The following is an 18453-nucleotide window of genomic DNA, read 5'->3' as shown; positions in this document are numbered from 1 at the left end:
GACCGGGGCCCCGTACGGGGAGTGAAGGGACCGGGGCCCCGTACAGGGAGTGAAGGGACCGGGGCCCCGTACAGGGAGTGAAGGGACCGGGGCCCCGTACGGGGAGTGAAGGGACTGGGCCTGATTGGGGAGTGAAGGGACCGGGGCCCCGTACAGGGAGTGAAGGGACCGGGGCCCCGTACGGGGAGTGAAGGGACCGGGGCCCCGTACGGGGAGTGAAGGGACCGGGGCCCCGTACAGGGAGTGAAGGGACCGGGGCCCCGTACGGGGAGTGAAGGGACCGGGGCCCCGTACAGGGAGTGAAGGGACTGGGCCTGATTGGGGAGTGAAGGGACCGGGTGAAGAGAGGATATTGTCCGATGCCTGTTTCTCAGTGAGCCTCCTGTGAGTGCCCACAGGGAAATCTGGTCATTGCCCCTGTTTCTGGAGTAAGTTTGTGTCGGCGAGGGGCTGTGCTGATCGAGGAGCTGTTTGTAACTGAAGTTCCGTCTGTTTCTGTCTCTTGTCGGAGGAGAGAAAAAATCTGGTTACAGCCCAGCAAATCGTAAGTGTGCAAATAGTGCAAGGGTGGGTGTGTCTGTGGGTGTCTCTGTCTGTCTGTGTGTGTCTCTGTCTGTGTGCGTCTCTGTGTGTGTCTCTCTGTGCATCTTTATCTATGTGTGTGTGTGTGTCCCTCTCTCTCTCTGTCTCTCTCTCTCTCTCCCCCCCCCCCCCCACTGCGTGGCACTCGCTCTCTCTCTGTGGGCCTCTCTCTCTCTCTCTCTGTGGGCCTCTCTCTCTCTCTCTCTGCAGGCCTCTCTCTCTCTCTCTCTGTCTGCCTCTCTCTCTGCGTGCGCCTCTCTCTCTGCGTGCCCCTCTCTCTCTGCGTGTCTCTCTCTCTGCGTGCGCCTCTCTCTCTGCGTGCCCCTCTCTCTCTGCGTGTCTCTCTCTCTGCGTGCCCCTCTCTCTCTGCGTGCCCCTCTCTCTCTGCGTGTCTCTCTCTCTGCGTGCCTCTCTCTCTGCGTGCCCCTCTCTCTCTGCGTGCCCCTCTCTCTCTGCGTGTCTCTCTCTCTCTGCGTGCCCCTCTCTCTCTGCGTGTCTCTCTCTCTGCGTGTCTCTCTCTCTGCGTGCCCCTCTCTCTCTGCGTGCCCCTCTCTCTCTGCGTGCCTCTCTCTCTGCGTGTCTCTCTCTCTGCGTGCCCCTCTCTCTCTGCGTGCCTCTCTCTCTGCGTGTCTCTCTCTCTGCGTGCCCCTCTCTCTCTGCGTGCCCCTCTCGCTGCGTGCATCTCTCCCTCTCTCTCTCTCTCTGCGTGCGCCTCTCTCTCTGCGTGCATCTCTCCCTCTCTCTCTCTCTCTCTGCGTGCGCCTCTCTCTCTGCGTGCGCCTCTCTCTCTCTCTGCGTGCATCTCTCTCTGCCTCTCTCAGACTTCACACACGTAAAACACAGATGCAGGTCCCGTCCCTATGTTTAAAAACTGCTGAGTTACGTTAACAGATTGAATTAAGGTTGCGCACTACTAAATCCCACGCTGATTGGATCCATTTTCTCCTTACTTTAAATGCTGCCGGCGTTCGATATTTGCGCCTGCGCTAATACCTATACCAAGGTGGCGTCCGGCACACGTCACGCTGGAAACGTGCGTGCGCAGCCAAGGCGCCATCTTGTCACTTCAGGAGGCCGTGTCACGCTGAAACAACGTGCGCGACACGGCCCAATTTCCAGCCCACAACCCCCAGGGGTGAAGTGGAATTCCTTTGACAGTCACGGTCCACCATTGATCAACTGGGGTTTAATACATCGCAGATCTGGCAATACGAGCTTTTTTTGTGGGAAGGAAGAGTTTTTTTGAACCCATCATCAGTGTGAATCAGGCCCAGGTGAGGTCAGGGAGAGAGTAAAGCTTCTCTCTGACCCCAGGAATCACCTGGTGACCTCTTGTTCTATTAAAGGTGCCTGAGCTGCTGCAGCATCCACTTCCCTTCAGCTAACAAACTGAAGGTCCAATCGTTCTGGGCCATCGTCAGGCCGAGGCTTTAAGTGAATATGTTGGGGGAGTGAGGAGGGAATTCCAGACGTCTGGCTGGGTTGTGGAGGTTAATATTCCTGGCAGCAGTGGAATGAATTAATTTAAACAGGGAGAACTGGAGGTTTCGAAACCAGGACTGGTGAGCAACAAACTTCTGGGTCCCGTCAGCTGCTCAGTGAGACCCTGCAGCTGTTTAATATACTGGAGGATGGAATCTGTCACCTTGAGAGGGGGAGCTGGTTGTGCTGAGGATTTGAGGATGGGGATTATACCTCACCTCGGACCCTGGGCCTTAGACTGACCCATTGTGCAGTGTACCTTGTGACACTATGCTGGAACACTCGGTCTTCTCTGAGATCTGGTGCTCCTGGAGAGGTTTGATGGGAAGGATTGTGTCCTGGGCTGGGCTGGCCGTGTTCACTCACATTGCTGCAATCTTTACTTGTGTCTGTAGGGGGCCTGTCCCGTGGCACCTGGAACGGCCACCAATGGTGGGGTGAAGGGAGTGGGGGTGGACAAGAGGCCAGAATTGGAGGAACGCAGAGATCTCGGAGGGTTGTAGGGCTGGAGGAGGTTACAGAGATAGGGAGGGGGCGAGGGCCATGGAGGGATTTGAAAACAAGGATGAGAATTTTAAAATCGAGGCGTTCCCGGACCGGGAGCCAGTGCAGGTCAGCGAGCACAGGGGGTGCTGGGAGAACGGGACTTGGTGAGAGTTGGGATACGGGAGCAGAGTTTTGGATGAGTTCAAGTTTATGGAGGGTGGAAGATGGGAGGCCGGCCAGGAGAGCATTGGAATAGTCCAGTCTGGAGGTAACAGAGGCACGGATGAGGGTTTCAGCAGCAGATGAGCTGAGGGAGGGGCGGAGACGGGCGATGTTACGGAGGGGGAAGTAGGCGGTCTTGGTGATGGAGCGGATATGGGGTCAGAAGCTCATCTCAGGGTCAAATAGGACCCCAAGGTTGTGAACGGTCTGGTTCAGCCTCAGACAGTGGCCAGGGAGAGGGATGGAGTCGGGGGTCTGGGGAACGGAGTTTCTATATCAATCTCTCTCAGTCCCACCTCCTGTACTGGGTGTGAGCCTCCCTGTGAATCTGTCTCTGTTCCATTCCCCAGGCTGATCCTGAGTGAAGTTGATTGGATCCAGAATCTGGATGTTCGGTGTCGCTGGGAGGATTGATTGAGAAACGATCGGGGATTGTTAATCGCAATTAGTTTTGATTGATTGTCACTGGCTGCTCTCGCTGTTTTTTTTTACTGTATTCTGTAATGTTTCCATCATTGAGATGATTTTTGGCTTTTTTTCTTGGTGATTTGATCGAAATCTCCAGTTGTGTGTTTTGCCATTGAATGTTAAATGAGATGTTTTTAATTGCAGTCGTTGCCTGTGTTCCTGTCGATGGGAAATGTTCATTAAACTGATTCAGGGAGAGGTCAGCGGGCCGCTGATTAGTCCCAGATCAGTGACTCCGTCTCCAACCTCTTCCCCTCGGCAAGGGTGAAATGTTTTGATTCTCTGCTCAGTTGAAGTTTCTGTTCTTCCCGCCCGTATTGATTGGTGTCTGAAGTGGGCCCTGTGTCTCCCTGGGACTGCGGTTTGTTAAAGGGAAGGAGCAGCTTCAGGTCTCTGAACCCAGCCAGGCTGTTACTGGCCTGCTGTGTGGGACTAGGGTGGGCAATGGAAATGTTTGGGATTGCACTCTGCACCACTCTACTTACTGGCTTCAATTTATACCTGTGGAATAATAAAAGCTCTCGCTCTCCAAACTGCAGCTGTGTGTTCACTCTGTCCAGGACCAGACCCTGGAACAGAGAGTACCAGGGACACCGGGAACAACTAGATCAGGGGGTGACTCTTAAACCATTACCCTGACCCCCCCTTGTTGGCCAGAGGCTGCAGAAACCGATTGAGTTTAATTCGAATTGCTGACAAAGACACTGACCTTTTGAACTGAGGTGACCTGGAGTTCAGTCACTGGTCTGAACTGGCCAGAACCGGTTTGAATTCGTTCCGCTTCTTCGAGGGACAAAGGAACGGTGATGAGACACCAGGCCTTATTTAGAAAAGGGGTATGAGTGATGCTACCTCACCCCTTGGAACAGAGCCAATCAGGGGATGAAACCAACCACTCCAGCAACTTTGAGAAGACAGCATCATTCGAAAAGACAGACTTGGAGTTAAAACTGAAGCATTGCAGACTTTGTGCCAGAGAGAGAGAATGTGTTTGTTTGTGAGGGAGACTCCGGAGACTGACCATCGTGGAAGTGGGAACCCGACGTCAGGGACGTCGGGTTCCCTCCTCACTCCACACACACTCCCTCAATCCTCACCACCCTCCTTACTCCACCCACACTCCCTCAATCCTCACCATCCTCCTTACTCCCACCCACACTCCCTCAATCCTCACCACCCTCCTTACTCCCACCCACACTCCCTCAATCCTCACCACCCTCCTTACTCCCACTCACACTCCCTCAATCCTCACCACCCTCCTTACTCCACCCACACTCCCTCAATCCTCACCACCTTCCTTACTCCACCCACACTCCCTCAATCCTCACCACCCTCCTTACTCCCACCCACACTCCCTCAATCCTCACCATCCTCCTTACTCCACACACACTCCCTCAATCCTCACCACCCTCCTTACTCCCACCCACACTCCCTCAATCCTCACCACCCTCCTCACTCCACACACACTCCCTCAATCCTCACCACCCTCCTTACTCCACCCACACTCCCTCAATCCTCACCACCCTCCTTACTCCCACCCACACTCCCTCAATCCTCACCACCCTCCTTACTCCACACACACTCCCTCAATCCTCACCACCCTCCTTACTCCCACCCACACTCCCTCAATCCTCACCACCCTCCTTACTCCACCCACACTCCCTCAATCCTCACCACCCTCCTTACTCCCACCCACACTCCCTCAATCCTCACCACCCTCCTTACTCCCACCCACACTCCCTCAATCCTCACCACCCTCCTTACTCCACCCACACTCCCTCAATCCTCACCACCCTCCTTACTCCACACACACTCCCTCAATCCTCACCACCCTCCTTACTCCCACCCACACTCCCTCAATCCTCACCACCCTCCTTACTCCACCCACACTCCCTCAATCCTCACCACCCTCCTTACTCCCACCCACACTCCCTCAATCCTCACCACCCTCCTTACTCCCACCCACACTCCCTCAATCCTCACCACCCTCCTTACTCCACCCACACTCCCTCAATCCTCACCACCCTCCTCACTCCACACACACTCCCTCAATCCTCACCACCTTCCTTACTCCACCCACACTCCCTCAATCCTCACCACCCTCCTTACTCCCACCCACACTCCCTCAATCCTCACCACCTTCCTTACTCCACCCACACTCCCTCAATCCTCACCACCCTCCTTACTCCCACCCACACTCCCTCAATCCTCTCCATCCTCCTTACTCCACCCACACTCCCTCAATCCTCACCACCCTCCTTACTCCACCCACACTCCCTCAATCCTCACCACCCTCCTTACTCCACACACACTCCCTCAATCCTCACCACCCTCCTTACTCCCACCCACACTCCCTCAATCCTCACCACCCTCCTTACTCCACACACACTCCCTCAATCCTCACCACCCTCCTTACTCCACCCACACTCCCTCAATCCACACCACCCTCCTCACTCCCACCCACACTCCCTCAATCCACACCACCCTCCTCACTCCCACCCACACTCCCTCAATCCTCACCACCCTCCTTACTCCCACCCACACTCCCTCAATCCTCACCACCCTCCTTACTCCCACCCACACTCCCTCAATCCTCACCACCCTCCTTACTCCCACCCACACTCCCTCAATCCTCACCACCCTACTTACTCCACACACACTCCCTCAATCCTCACCACCCTCCTTACTCCACCCACACTCCCTCAATCCCCACCATCCTCCTTACTCCCACCCACACTCCCTCAATCCTCACCACCCTCCTTACTCCACCCATACTCCCTCAATCCTCACCACCCTCCTTACTCCCACCCACACTCCCTCAATCCTCACCACCCTCCTTCCTCCACCCACACTCCCTCAATCCTCACCACCCTCCTTACTCCACCCACACTCCCTCAATCCTCACCACCCTCCTTACTCCACCCACACTCCCTCAATCCTCACCACCCTCCTTACTCCCACTATCTGATTCTTGCTTCACTCCAGATTCATTTGCCTTCCCCTCTTCACCATAAATATAAACACCAAATCCAGGACAAGGAACTAATTGTTCAAACACTCCTTCCTGTTGCTCCCCCTTCCTGTCGGTGAGTGGGTGCTGTTCTCTACGCTCCAATCTCAATGGAATATCTATGGTGGGACACTGGTCATTGAGTGGCAGAGAAAGGCCCCCGGGATTGAGGATTCTCTCAACCTCTGTGAGTAAAGACCCCAGTCTGGGCCTGCTCTCCTGTTAGTATATGGACAGTCTGGGCCAGCTCTCCTGTTAGTATATGGACAGTCTGGGCCAGCTCTCCTGTTAGTATATGGACAGTCTGGGCCAGCTCTCCAGCTCGTCTCTGGACAGTCTGGGCCTGCTCTCCAGCTCGTATATGGACAGTCTGGGCCTGCTCTCCTGTTAGTATATGGACAGTCTGGGCCTGCTCTCCTGTTAGTATATGGACAGTCTGGGCCTGCTCTCCTGTTCGTATATGGACAGTCTGGGCCTGCTCTCCAGCTCGTACATGGACAGTCTGGGCCTGCTCTCCAGCTCGTCTCTGGACAGTCTGGGCCTGCTCTCCAGCTCGTCTCTGGACAGTCTGGGCCTGCTCTCCAGCTCGTACATGGACAGTCTGGGCCTGCTCTCCAGCTCGTCTCTGGACAGTCTGGGCCTGCTCTCCAGCTCGTACATGGACAGTCTGGGCCTACTCTCCAGCTCGTACATGGACAGTCTGGGCCTACTCTCCAGCTCGTATATGGACAGTCTGGGCCTACTCTCCAGCTCGTATATGGACAGTCTGGGCCTGCTCTCCAGCTCGTACATGGACAGTCTGGGCCTGCTCTCCAGCTCGTCTCTGGACAGTCTGGGCCTGCTCTCCAGCTCGTACATGGACAGTCTGGGCCTGCTCTCCAGCTCGTACATGGACAGTCTGGGCCTACTCTCCAGCTCGTATATGGACAGTCTGGGCCTACTCTCCAGCTCGTACATGGACAGTCTGGGCCTACTCTCCAGCTCGTATATGGACAGTCTGGGCCAGCTCTGTTAGTATATGGACAGTTTGGGCCTGCTCTCCAGCTCGTACATGGACAGTCTGGCCCAGCTCTGTTAGTATATGGACAGTCTGGCCCAGCTCTGTTCGTATATGGACAGTCTGGGCCTGCTCTGTTAGTATATGGACAGTCTGGCCCAGCTCTGTTCGTATATGGACAGTCTGGCCCTGCTCTGTTAGTATATGGACAGTCTGGGCCAGATCTGTTAGTATATGGACAGTCTGGCCCAGCTCTGTTCGTATATGGACAGTCTGGGCCTGCTCTGTTAGTATATGGACAGTCTGGGCCTGCTCTGTTCGTATATGGACAGTCTGGGCCTGCTCTGTTAGTATATGGACATTCACTGAGCTATGATGCCTCTTCTTCCTGCCCCATCCCCCACTGTCCTGTAATCCTGCCCCATCCCCCACTGTACTGTAATCCTGCCCCATCCCCCACTGTCCTGTAATCCTGCCCCATCCCCCACTGTACTATTGTAATCCTGCACCATCCCCCACTGTACTGTAATCCTGCCTTATCCCCCACTGTACTGTAATCCTGCCTCATCCCCACTGTACTGTAATCCTGCCCCATCCCCCACTGTACTGTAATCCTGCCCCATCCCCCACTGTACTGTAATCCTGCCTTATCCCCACTGTACTGTAATCCTGCCCCATCCCCCACTGTACTGTAATCCTGCCTTATCCCCCACTGTACTGTAATCCTGCCCCATCTCCCACTGTCCTGTAATCCTGCCCCATCCCCCACTGTACTGTAATCCTGCCCCATCCCCCACTGTCCTGTTTTGCTTTTAAAGTCGATGGTCCCAAAATTCTTGGGACGAGGAAAATGCAACTTTAATGGGAGAGTTAATGGACCAGAGGGAGGGGCTGTGATGGGGGTTAATGTACCAGAGGGAGGGGCTGTGATGGGGGGGTTAATGTACCAGAGGGAGGGGCTGTGATGGGGGGTTAATGTACCAGAGGGAGGGGCTGTGATGGGGGGTTAATGTACCAGAGGGAGGGGCTGTGATGGGGGGGTTAATGTACCAGAGGGAGGGGCTGTGATGGGGGTTAATGTACCAGAGGGAGGAGCTGTGATGAGGGGGTTAATGTACCAGAGGGAGGGGCTGTGATGGGGGGTTAATGTACCAGAGGGAGGGGCTGTGATGGGGGGTTAATGTACCAGAGGGAGGGGCTGTAATGGGGGTTAATGTACCAGAGGGAGGGGCTGTGATGAGGCGGTTAATGTACCAGAGGGAGGGGCTGTGATGGGGGTTAATGTACCAGAGGGAGGGGCTGTGATGAGGGGGTTAATGTACCAGAGGGAGGGGCTGTGATGAGGGGGTTAATGTACCAGAGGGAGGGGCTGTGATGAGGGGGTTAATGTACCAGAGGGAGGGGCTGTGATGGGGGGTTAATGTACCAGAGGGAGGGGCTGTGATGGGGGGGTTAATGTACCGGGGGAGGGGCTGTAATGGGGGGGTTAATGTACCAGGGGGACGGGCTGTGATGGGCGAGCTGGTCCAATGGGATCTCTCTATCTGAGTGGTTTGACAGAGGGGGTGGGGGCCTTTGCTCAGATGCCAAGGAGGTTGAGCAGCTCAGGAAGTGTCTTTGGCCGGTGATCAATGCGGGTGAATTCTGTTCCCAGATGAAGGAAGGACAGAGATGGGACAACACCGTGTGAGTGCCTGAGAAACTCCTGTTGGATGCTGTCTGGGCCGGAGCACAGAGACGGCCTTGTTTTCAGTGGAGAGACACTGAAGGCAGACGAGGAACTCACCGCCACTCACCGTGATGCCAATTACATGTCCCGGCATCTGTCGGCCGTGGAACGTCCAACCCTGGTAACAAGCTGCTTTCACCAGAACATCGGAACAGGAAATGGTGCAGGAAAAGGGTCCTGTTAATTGCCAGAATGGTGATTGACGACTAAGGTCAGAGCATGGAGTCAGGGGACAGGTAACAGAATGGATAACAAGCTGGTTACAAAACAGAAAACAGAGAGTAGGGGTTAAAGGTCGTTACTCAGACTGGCAAAAGGTGGGAAGTGGTGTTCCCCAGGGATCGGTGCTGGGACCACTGTTGTTCACCATTTACATCAACGATTTGGACTCAGGAATCAGAAATACAATTTCAAAATTTGCAGACACCAAATTGGGGATATAGTTAGTACCAGGAGGACTGTGACAAAATATAAGACATTAATAAACTTGCAGAATGGGCGTGTAATTGGCAAATTAATTTCAATATAGATAAGTGTGAGGTGGGACATTTTGATCAGAAGAATAAGGAGGCCCCATACTGATTGGATAATAAGAGTCTAAATGGGGTAAAGGAGCAGAGGGATCTGGGGGGACAGATACACAAATCACTAAAAGTAGCGACACAGCAAACCACACACTGGGGTTCATTTCCAGAGGGATAGAGTTAAAAAGCAGAGAAGTTATATTAAACTTGTATCGAACCTTGGTTAGACCACACTTGGAGTACTGTGAACAGTTCTGGTCTCTATATTATAAAAAGGATAAAGAGGCACTGGAGAAGGTGCAAAAAAGATTCACAAGGATGATATCAGAACTGAGAGGTTATACCAATCAGGGAAGTCTGAATGGGCTGGGGATCTTTTCTTTAGAAAACAGAAAACTGAGGGATGACCTGATAGAGGTCTTTAAGATTATGAAAGGGTTCGATAGAGAAGATGTTTCCACTTGTGGGGGAGACCAGAACGAGGGGCCATAAATATAAGATAGTCACTAATAAATCCAATAGGGAATTCAGGAGAAACTTCTTTACCCAGAGAGTGGTGAGAATGTGGAACTCGCTCCCACAAGGAGTAGTTGAGGTGAATAGTGTGGATGGATTTAAGGGGAAGCTCGATAAACACATGAGGGAGAAAGGAATAGAAGGATATGGTGATAGGGTGAGATGAAGTAGGGAGGGAGGAGGCTCGTGTGGAGCACAAACACCGGGATAGACCTGTTGGGCCGAATGGCCTGTTTCTGTGCTGTACATTCGATGTAATTCTGTGTAATTGAAGATTCACTGGGGAAATGTCCTGTAAACCGTTTGAAATGGGCTTAAAAGGGAATTTCAGCTTCAAAGCGTCTCGGTTAATGACACCATGAAGGCCAGTGTACAAACGAGGCCCTCCTTGCCGGGACAGACAGCCATTCACTGGACTCAGGTCCAGGGAAGAAGCAGTTAGTGAGTGGTGAACATGTCACATCCCCTCAGACTTGTGCGAGATCCAATGGATGGGCGAGGTGGGTCATAAAAGCCATCCCATCGCTTGGGATCTGCAGGTCACGAACTCAGAGACAATCCAAGACCCTCCGTGTTTATTCGAAGTGATTGACGAACCCCTCTGGCACGTCTCACTCAGATTGGCCGATTATATGGAGAGATTTTATCCTGAGTTTAAGGTATAACAACGAGTGCTTGAGAAACCCTCAAGTCTCTCTCGGTAATCCAGACTGGAGTAATCGGTAGTAATAGACACCCTTCCCAGTACAAGGTGTCCTTAAGGACAGAGCAGAGGTTCGAAGTGACATTGTGACTACACTAGCCCTTTACAGGGAGAGGGAAGTGTGTCACTGAACTGTACAATATCAGACCAGGGCCGGTGAGGACTAAGCCCATGAGCAGATATTGTCGCCCGTTCAAAGGTGGGTTCAGACAGAACAGACGATCCAATCCCAGCACATAATCCCACCGCTGAAGGGGCTCGTCGTCTAAAGGCTCCAACAGGCAACGTCTGTGTCCCAGAGAAGGAAGGAGATGGACTGAGCCACACTGCTCGTAAGGACACAGTCCTGTAAGCTCTGGAAACACTGCTCATCACCAGCATCGAGACTTTCATTCATTCACTAAACTGCCTGTCTAACGATGTTAACTTGTCAGCTGCTGAGGGGTTTAACCCCAATGGAACCTCACCAATTGAGCAGGTCCCAGGCACCGCTCTCATCTATAATTTCACATCCCTGCTGAATTACGGTGACACCACTGACTTACCTTTAGAACCTCGGTTACTCGTTTGGTTCAGTAACTCAGTCCATTAAGGTTTGCTGTTCAAACTCATTGATGAATCTGATTACATCGATTTATATTGATTAATTGCTCCTAAACTCAATGTTTAACTTTGTTAATAAATAGTCGTTAGTGTTTGTCCTGCTCTCCTCTGACAAAACTGCTCACTATTCCAGGATCATCCTGGAATGGAAAGATAATCCCCGGCTTCTCTCCACTACAAACCGTCCTCTTAAACCCCCCTCTCCTGCCCCTCCACCCTCACCTCAAACAACAGGTGTGAGGAGCTCATGGACTTTGTCACTCAGATTGAGACCATCGTTCAGCTGCCTCTGATGCTTCCCTCCCTCCCCCGATCCCACCGAGCCAAACTTTCCCTCCAGTTCCCCCCTGCCCTAGCCCTGAACTCACATCTTTCTCTAATTTCTCTCCTATCTCCCCTCATGTCCTCTCCGAGCTCATCTTGACCATGAGACCCACCTCCTGCTCCCTCGACCCTATTCCCACCAAACTGATGACCACCCAACTTCCCTTCCTGGCCACCATGTTAGCTGATATTGTTAACAGTTCCCTCTCCTCAGGTACTGTCCCCCTCCCCTTCAAATCTGCCGTCATCAGCCCCCTCCTCAAAAAAAACACCCTTCACCCCTCTGTCCTTGCAAACTCCCGCCCCATCTCCACCCTCCCTTTCCTCTCCAATGTCCTTGATCATGTTGGGATATTGAAACCCAGTGTTCATTCGGCCCCTCGATCCTCCAATTAGATCAAGGCTGATCTGAACCTCAACTCCATTTTCCCCTTTGCTCCATATCCCTTGATGTCCTGACCCAACAAAAATCGATCAATCTCAGTTTTGAAAGCTCCAATGAACCCCCAGAATGCTCAGCCTTTTGGGGGAGAGAGTTCCAGATTCCCACCACCCTTTGTGTGAAGAAATGCTTCCTGGTTTCACCCCTGAACGGCCTGGCTCGAATTTGAAGATTCCGTCCTCTTGTTCTTGTCTCCCCGACTAGACGAAGTAGTTTCTCCGTATCTACCCTATCAAATCCTTTTAACATTTTAAACACCCTCGATCAGATCACCCCTCAATCTTCTAAACTCGAGGGAATACAAGCCTAGTCTGTACAACCTGTCCTCGTAATTTAACCCTTTTAGCCCCGGGATCATTCTGGTGAATCTGGGCTGCACCCCCTCCAAGGCCAATCTATCCTTCCTGAGGTGCGGTGCCCAGAACTGAACACAGTCTCCAGATGTGGTCTGACCAGAGCTCTGCACAGCTGGAACATAACTTCCTCCCCTTTGTATTCCAGCCCCCGAGATAAAGGCCAACGTTCCATTAGCCTTTCCCAATCCTTTTTGTATCTCCACTGGCTTTTAATGATTTCTGTACTTGGACTCCCAAATCTCTCTGTTCCTCTCCAGTTCCTAGTTTCTCACCGTGTAGAAAATACTCTGATTTATCTTTCTTGGGTCCAAAGTCGATGACCTCACATTTTCCCACATTGAACTCCATCTGCCCCAGTTTTGCCCACTCACTGAATCTCTCAATGTCTCTTTACAACTCCCTGCTCCCATCTACACTACTTACTGCGCCACCTAATTTAGTGTCATCAGCAAACTTGGATATACGACTCTCCATTCCTTCATCTAAGTCATTTATAAATATGGTGAAAATTGAGGCCTTGGAGGACGACCTCGAGCAGCTCTGGGCCGGGAGGGCCCGGCTTCAGACTGCACCATCTCAGCCTGGGCTGCAGCAGCCTGGCCTGGCTGGCCGAGAGACAACAACAGGGGCACTGGCGGAGTGACAGGGGTGGGAGCAGGAAGGCTGTCGTCCGGAGAGGGGACAGCAGGTCCGACTGACATGGCGCCACTGCCACTCTCCCGGGGCAGCACCTCAGAAATCCTGGTGATCAGCTGGAGAACGGATTGCTGGAGTGCTGTGACTCCCTGGAAGCCCCGTTCCACAGTGGAACCCAGAGCCACGATAGCAGCAGTCTGAGCTCCCGCCCGGCGGTCCGAGCTCCCGCCCGGCGGTCCGAGCTCCCGCCCGGCGGTACGAGCTCCCGCCCGGCAGTCCGAGCTTCCACCCGGCGGTCCGAGCTTCCGTCCGGCGGTCCGAGCATCCACCCGGCAGTCCGAGCGTCCGTCCGGCGGTCCGACCTTCCGTCCGGCGGTCCGAGCTTCCGTCCGGCGGTCCGAGCTTCCATCCGGCGGTCCGAGCTTCCATCCGGCGGTCCGAGCTCCCACCCGGCGGTCCGAGCTTCCGTCCCGCGGTCCGAGCTTCCGTCCCGCGGTCCGAGCGTCCGCCCGGCGGTCCGAGCTTCCGCCCGGCGGTCCGAGCTCCCGCCCGGCGGTCCGAGCTCCCGCCCGGCGGTCCGAGCTTCCATCCTGCGGTCCGAGCTTCCATCCGGCGGTCCGAGCTTCCATCCTGCGGTCCGAGCTCCCGCCCAGCGGTCCGAGCTCCCATCCTGCGGTCCGAGCTCCCGCCCGGCGGTCCGAGCTCCCATCCTGCGGTCCGAGCTCCCGCCCTGCGGTCCGAGCTCCCTCCCGGCGGTCCGAGCTCCCATCCTGCGGTCCGAGCTCCCGCCCGGCGGTCCGAGCTCCCGCCCGGCGGTCCGAGCTCCCGCCCGGCGGTCCGAGCTCCCATCCTGCGGTCCGAGCAGTATCCGTAGTTTGCGGACCTTTCATCACATCGGTCTGTGCTGCAATGGAAGCTGAGACATCGGTCATCAGACCCTGTATCACGGTGGGTTCCACAGGTTTGCTGATGGAGGTGACCACCCGTTCCATGTGGGAAAGGATGGGCTCCAAGCTCTGCGCAAAGCCCTGTGCCAAGTTGGAGCTGGACTCCTCCATGCCCCTTCTCATTGTGCGCAGGCTTTCTGGCAGGTTTTCCAGTGCCCTGAGCATTTGGTGGTGTTCGTCCATCAGCCGTCTTCTGTCCCTGGCCCATCGAAGTCCTCATCTGACCCCTCGGCAGCAGAACGAGTGAGTGACCTGACCCTCCGGTGAGCTGGGACCTGTGGTATCCGTTCCCCCCGCCCCGGCCCCTGTGCTCGGTGTCTCACCACGGACAGATCCCTCCTCTAACCTAACCTCGAAAGGAGGCGCAGTGTCAGTCTCTGAGCTCGTGGCTGCGAGTGTCAGATCGAGTGATGGTGTCTCTTCAGTGTCACTGTCTTCCTCCTCCTCCTCCTCAGACGGTGCTGGCTGCAGTTCTTGGGTTTCTGCAATGATAAGCAGTGTCAGCCGTGGTCCAGTGGGCAGCACTCTCACCTCTGAGTCAGAAGGTCGTGGGTTCAATTCACACTCCAGAGACTTGAGCACTAAATCTAGGCTGACACGTGGAGTACTGAGGGAGTGCTGCATTGTCAGAGGTGCCGTCTTTCTGATGAGACGTTAAACTGAGGCCCCGTCTGCCCTCTCAGGTGGATGTGAAAGATCCCATGGCCACTATTTCGAAGAAGTGCAGGGGAGTTCTCCCCGGTGTCCTGGCCAATGTTTATCCCTCAAACAACATCACTAAAAAACACATTCTCTGCTCATTATCATATTACTGTTTGTGGGATCTTGCTGTGTGATAATTGGCTGCCCCGTTTCCCACATTACAACAGTGACGACACTTTGAAAATACTTCATTGGCTGTAAAGTGCTTTGGGATGTCCTGGGTTGTGAAAGGTGCTATATAAATGCAAGTCTTTCTTTCTTTTGACAAAGGGAGACTGGTTGAGTTGTGGAGCGGGGAGAGCAGCAAATAAGACGTGTGTGCTGACAGCATCAGCAGTGCGTGAGTCAGAAAAGATTGTGGGATGAGGGAGGTGTGGGAAACGAGAAGGAGGATTAGGTTTGCAGAGACCACCCCCCTCCCCATCGGGGTCGCCAGTGTCCACGGCCGCAGTGATGGCCCATCCAATGATCCCCAGGGCTGTCTCCTCCATGGGGGTGAGGACGTGGAGACGTGCCTGCCCTCCGTCCGTTCTCTCCTGCTGCCGGCTGTTCTGCTCCACCTTCTCCTGCAAGACAGAGGGAAGTGTGTCAGTGAGTGTCCTGCAAGGTGTTTGGGTGATGGGCCTGTCATGGTCGAATAGCTGCCCTTGTGTGTGACCTGTGAGTGGTGGGTGTGTGGATTCCAAGTGTGGTACTACGTGCAGGTGAGATGCAGCATGCGAAGTGCAGCATTGCCTACGGAGGGGCAGCGTTTGCTGGCGGGTGGGTGACGGGGGGTGTGATGCATGGACCAGTGTTGGTACGATGTGCCACTTGACACTTGCATTCACTTACCTTGACCACTCGTGTCAGATCATTGAACTTTTTCCTGCACTGTATCCACGTGCGTGACACAATGCTCCTGGCATTCACTTCCAGCGCCATTTCCTCCCACTGCCTCTGTAGCTGGTGTCTGGAGGGTCTCCTGCCACCCTGCAGGTACAGGATGGCCCTCCATGCGTCCACTCCTCCACCAGGGCCTCCAGTGCGCTGTCGGAGAACCTCGGGGCACGCTCTCTCGCAGGTCCAGCCGTTCCACTTGTCCTCCTCCACTGCTTGAATTGACAGTGCACCTCCCCTTTAAGAGGTGCAGGCTGCCTTTAACTAGTGCTGGCCACGCCCCATATCAGGCCCCCTGCTGGTGCGTGGAGCCACTCAACGACACGGGTAGCGCTCGCCCAACGCAGAAATCACGGAGCTGATCCGGAGGCACGAATCACGCGTGTTCCAATATCGGAACCTCGGGGCACGGGTTAACCGCGCACCGCGACCCCCACGCCCGGATTCGGGGGTGATCCAATTTAACCCCCACTATCTCCCATCCTACATGGGCCCTGGGGTCAGCTCACTTATCTATGAACGGGTGCTCTCCTACTAGGGGTTGGCCTTTGACACAGGTGAAGAATTTAACGTCCTGCGGGTGCTAAAAGGGGTCAGTCTGATCGTCCTTTAATGGTGGCTGCCAGGGCACAGGGAGGGCAGTGCCAGTTACCCTTGGAGATGGGGAGCTGGAGGTTCGACTGCAGGAGGTTAGGCAAAGGAGGGAGAGCCTGTCTGGGGAAAGGCCTTCCCAATCAGTGGTGGCAGCCTGGTGGAGAGAGGTGGCATCGGGCATCAGTGTCACTTCCACTGCCCCCGACAGGTGGACAGTGCAGGAAGTTCATCACAAGGATGGTCAAAGTGAGAGTGACCTCCCAGAGTGCTCAGCTGATTCTGTGCTGTGTGTGTTTTCCACTCACCAGCTCCCCACAGTTCACCTTGTTCAACATGAAGAGACTTCACTGTTCCCACAAGTTCCCGACCACCTTGGAACCCCAGCCAATCACTCACTCCCAATGTCTCACAACTCTGTCTGCCGGCTCCCAGGTAAAAGCGGGAATTCTGATCTCAAAGTTGGCACACATCACTATTCCCTCCCTTTAATGCTCAGCTCCTTGTGCTCTCGTGTCTTTCACACTTCCTGTTTTCCCCTTTATATGAACATAAGAAATAGGAACAGCATTGGCCATTCGGCCCCTCGATCCTGCTCCACCATTCAATCAAATGGAAGGAGTCTTACAACACCAGGTTATAGTCCAACAGCTTTATTTGGAATCACAAGCTTTCGGAGCTTTCCTCCTTCGTCAGGTGAGTGTAGGATTCCGTAAATGCACAGCATATATAGTCAGAGAACAATGCCTGGTGATTACAGATAATCTTTCTAACTGCCCGTTATCACATCTCGGCATAGATATAATCAAAGTAATCAAAGGAATGGATGGTGTTCAGACAGAGAAACATTACATCCCCGACCACTGAATACACAAGCGGTCAGAACACAAAGACAGAGAGAGAGAGAGAGAGAAACACCCGAAAGGCAGCGAAAGAGAGAGAATGACCAGTTGTATTAAAAACAGATAACTTTTTTTGCTGGTGGGGTTACATGTAGCGTGACATGAACCCAAGATCCCGGTTGAGGCCGTCCTCATGGGTGCGGAACTTGGCTATCAATTTCTGCTCGACGATTTTGCGTTGTCGTGTGTCTCGAAGGCCGCCTTGGAGAACGCTTACCCGAAGATCGGAGGCTGAATGTCCTTGACTGCTGAAGTGTTCCCCGACTGGGAGGGAACCCTCCTGACTGGCGATTGTTGCGCGGTGTCCGTTCATCCGTTGTCGCAGTGTCTGCATGGTCTCGTCAATGTACCATGCTCCGGGGCATCCTTTCCTGCAACGTATGAGGTAGACAACGTTGGCCGAGTCACAGGAGTGTGAACCATGTACCTGGTGGGTGGTGTCCTCTCGTGTGATGGTGGTATCTGTGTCGATGATCTGGCTTGTCTTGCAGAGGTTGCTGTGGCAGATGCAGTATAACGTGGATAAATGTGAAGTTATCCACTTTGGAAGGAAAAACAGAAAGGCAGAGTATTATTTAAATGGTGATAGATTGGGAAATGTTGATGTACGAAGGGACCTGGGTGTCCTTGTACACCAGTCACTGAAAGCAAACATGCAGGTGCAGCAAGCAGTTAGGAAGGCAAATGGTGTGTTGGCCTTCATTGCAAGGGGATTTGAGTACAGGAGCAAAGATATCTTACTGCAGTTATACAGGGCCTTGGTGAGACCACGCCTGGAGTATTGTGTGCAGTTTTGGTCTCCTTACCTAAGAAAGGATATACTTGCCATAGAGGGAGTGCAGCGAAGGTTCACCAGACTGATTCCTGGGATGGCAGGACTGTCGTATGAGGAGAGATTGGGTCGACGAGGCCTGTATCCACTAGAGTTTAGAAGAATGAGAGGGGATCTCATTGAAACATATAAAATTCTGACCGGGCTAGAGAGACTGGATGCAGGGAGGATGTTTCCCCTGGCTGGGGGTTCCAGAACGAGGGGTCACAGTCTCAGGATACGGGATAGGACTGAGATGAGGAGAAATTTCTTCTCTCAGAGGGTGGTGAACCTGTGGAATTCTCTACCACAGAAGGCTGTGGAGGCCAAGTCACTGAATATATTTAAGAAGGAAATAGATAGATTTCTAGACACAGAAGGTATCATGGGGTATGGGGAGAGAGCGGGAATATGGGTCTGAGATAGACGATCAGCCATGATCATATTGAATGGCGGAGCAGGCTCGAAGGGCCGAATGGCCTACTCCTGCTCCTATTTTCTGTTTCTATGTTTACCCTGCTAGTTCCATCCTCAAAAAAAC

General features: G+C 53.8%; 1 long non-coding RNA gene across 1 annotated transcript; it reads left to right on the top strand.

Annotated features, from left to right (window-relative positions):
* The first annotated feature begins 506 nt into the window (after positions 1-506).
* LOC137310044 (uncharacterized) lies at positions 507-3773 on the top strand. The gene is made up of 2 exons (XR_010960043.1): positions 507-544; positions 3123-3773. It is a non-coding gene; the product is annotated as an uncharacterized lncRNA (long non-coding RNA).
* Positions 3774-18453: the final 14680 nt, after the last annotated feature.

The sequence above is a fragment of the Heptranchias perlo genome, unplaced genomic scaffold (assembly GCF_035084215.1).
Source record: "Heptranchias perlo isolate sHepPer1 unplaced genomic scaffold, sHepPer1.hap1 HAP1_SCAFFOLD_201, whole genome shotgun sequence".
Classification (NCBI taxonomy): Eukaryota; Metazoa; Chordata; class Chondrichthyes; order Hexanchiformes; family Hexanchidae; genus Heptranchias; species Heptranchias perlo.
Note: the sequence above shows the minus strand (reverse complement) of the source record. Positions and strands in the feature narration are given on the sequence as shown.